The sequence below is a fragment of the Parambassis ranga genome, unplaced genomic scaffold (assembly GCF_900634625.1).
Source record: "Parambassis ranga unplaced genomic scaffold, fParRan2.1 scaffold_72_arrow_ctg1, whole genome shotgun sequence".
NCBI classification, from domain to species: domain Eukaryota; kingdom Metazoa; phylum Chordata; class Actinopteri; family Ambassidae; genus Parambassis; species Parambassis ranga.
The window spans coordinates 14551-17460 of NW_021144813.1; positions in this window are offsets into that span (position 1 = coordinate 14551).

Consider the following 2910-nt stretch of genomic DNA (forward strand, 5'->3'; position numbering starts at 1 on the left):
AGATAATGCACTTTTGGACACCAACCTATTTCATTGTTTGTCAGCTCATTTCAGCAATATTATGACTGAATTGAGCTGTTTTCATCATATTTAGACTGAATTGAGCTGTTTTCATCATATTTAGTGTACATTCACTCAGTTGCAGCTCATTTTTTAGTGTTCTGACCTGTATTCAGCTCATATGCACAAATTAAGCTTCTCTCGCTTAGATAATGCACTTTTGGACACACCAACATATGTAGTTGTTTTTCAGCTCATTAGCAATATTATGACTGAATTGAGCTGTTTTCATCATATTTAGACTGAATTGAGCTGTTTTCATCATATTTAGTGTACATTTACTCAGTTGCAGCTCATTTTTTAGTGTTCTGACCTGTATTCAGCTCATATACACAAATTGAGCTTCTCTCGCTTAGATAATACACTTTTGGACACCAACCTATTTCATTGTTTGTCAGTTCATTTCAGCAATATTATGACTGAATTGAGCTGTTTTCATCATATTTAGACTGAATTGAGCTGTTTTCATCATATTTAGTGTACATTCACTCAGTTGCAGCTCATTTTTTAGTGTTCTGACCTGTATTCAGCTCATATGCACAAATTAAGCTTCTCTCGCTAATGCACTTTTGGACATCAACCTATTTCATTGTTTATCAGCTCATTTCAGAAATATTATGACTGAATTGAGCTATTTTCATCATATTTAGACTGGATTGAGCTGTTTTCATCATATTTAGTGTACATTCACTCAGTTGCAGCTCATTTTTTAGTGTTCTGACCTGTATTCAGCTCATATGCACAAATTGAGCTTCCCTCGCTTAGATAATGCACTTTTGGACACACCAACATATGTAGTTGTTTTTCAGCTCATTAGCAATATTATGACAGAATTGAGCTGTTTTCATCATATTTAGACTGAATTGAGCTGTTTTCATCATATTTAGACTGAATTGAGCTGTTTTCATCATATTTAGTGTACATTCACTCAGTTGCAGCTCATTTTTTAGTGTTCTGACCTGTATTCAGCTCATATGCACAAATTGAGCTTCTCTCGCTTAGATAATGCACTTTTGGACACCAACCTATTTCAATGTTTGTCAGCTCATTTCAGCAATATTATGACTGAATTGAGTTGTTTTCATCATATTTAGACTGAATTGGGCTGTTTTCATCATATTTAGTGTACATTCACTCAGTTGCAGCTCATTTTTTAGTGTTCTGACCTTTATTCAGCTCATATGCACAAATTGAGCTTCTCTCGCTTGGATAATGCACTTTTGGACACACCAACATATGTAGTTGTTTTTCAGCTCATTAGCAATATTATGACTGAATTGAGCTGTTTTCATCATATTTCGACTGAATTGGGCTGTTTTCATCATATTTAGTGTACATTCACTCAGTTGCAGCTCATTTTTTAGTGTTCTGACCTGTATTCAGCTCATATGCACAAATTAAGCTTCTCTCGCTTAGATAATGCACTTTTGGACACCAACCTATTTCATTGTTTGTCAGCTCATTTCAGCAATATTATGACTGAATTGAGCTGTTTTCATCATATTTAGACTGAATTGAGCTGTTTTCATCATATTTAGTGTACATTCACTCAGTTGCAGCTCATTTTTTAGTGTTCTGACCTGTATTCAGCTCATATGCCCAAATTGAGCTTCTCTCGCTTAGATAATGCACTTTTGGACACACCAACATATGTAGTTGTTTTTCAGCTCATTAGCAATATTATGAATGAATTGAGCTGTTTTCATCATATTTAGACTGAATTGAGCTGTTTTCATCATATTTAGTGTACATTCACTCAGTTGCAGCTCATTTTTTAGTGTTCTGACCTGTATTCAGCTCATATGCACAAATTGAGCTTCTCTCGCTTAGATAATGCACTTTTGGACACCAACCTATTTCATTGTTTGTCAGCTCATTTCAGCAATATTATGACTGAATTGAGCTGTTTTCATCATATTTAGACTGAATTCGCTTAGATAATGCACTTTTGGACACACCAACATATGTAGTTGTTTTTCAGCTCATTAGCAATATTATGACTGAATTGAGCTGTTTTCATCATATTTAGACTGAATTGAGCTGTTTTCATTATATTTAGTGTACATTCACTCAGTTGCAGCTCATTTTTTAGTGTTCTGACCTGTATTCAGCTCATATGCACAAATTAAGCTTCTCTCGCTTAGATAATGCACTTTTGGACACCAACCTATTTCATTGTTTGTCAGTTCATTTCAGCAATATTATGACTGAATTGAGCTGTTTTCATCATATTTAGACTGAATTGAGCTGTTTTCATCATATTTAGTGTACATTCACTCAGTTGCAGCTCATTTTTTAGTGTTCTGACCTGTATTCAGCTCATATGCACAAATTGAGCTTCCCTCGCTTAGATAATGCACTTTTGGACACACCAACATATGTAGTTGTTTTTCAGCTCATTAGCAATATTATGAGTGAATTGAGCTGTTTTCATCATATTTAGACTGAATTGAGCTGTTTTCATCATATTTAGTGTACATTCACTCAGTTGCAGCTCATTTTTTAGTGTTCTGACCTGTATTCAGCTCATATGCACAAATTAAGCTTCTCTCGCTTAGATAATGCACTTTTGGACACACCAACATATGTAGTTGTTTTTCAGCTCATTAGCAATATTATGACTGAATTGAGCTGTTTTCATCATATTTAGACTGAATTGAGTTGTTTTCATCATATTTAGACTGAATTGAGCTGTTTTCATCATATTTAGTGTACATTCACTCAGTTGCAGCTCATTTTTTAGTGTTCTGACCCTGTATTCAGCTCATATGCACAAATTGAGCTTCCCTCGCTTAGATAATGCACTTTTGGACACACCAACATATGTAGTTGTTTTTCAGCTCATTAGCA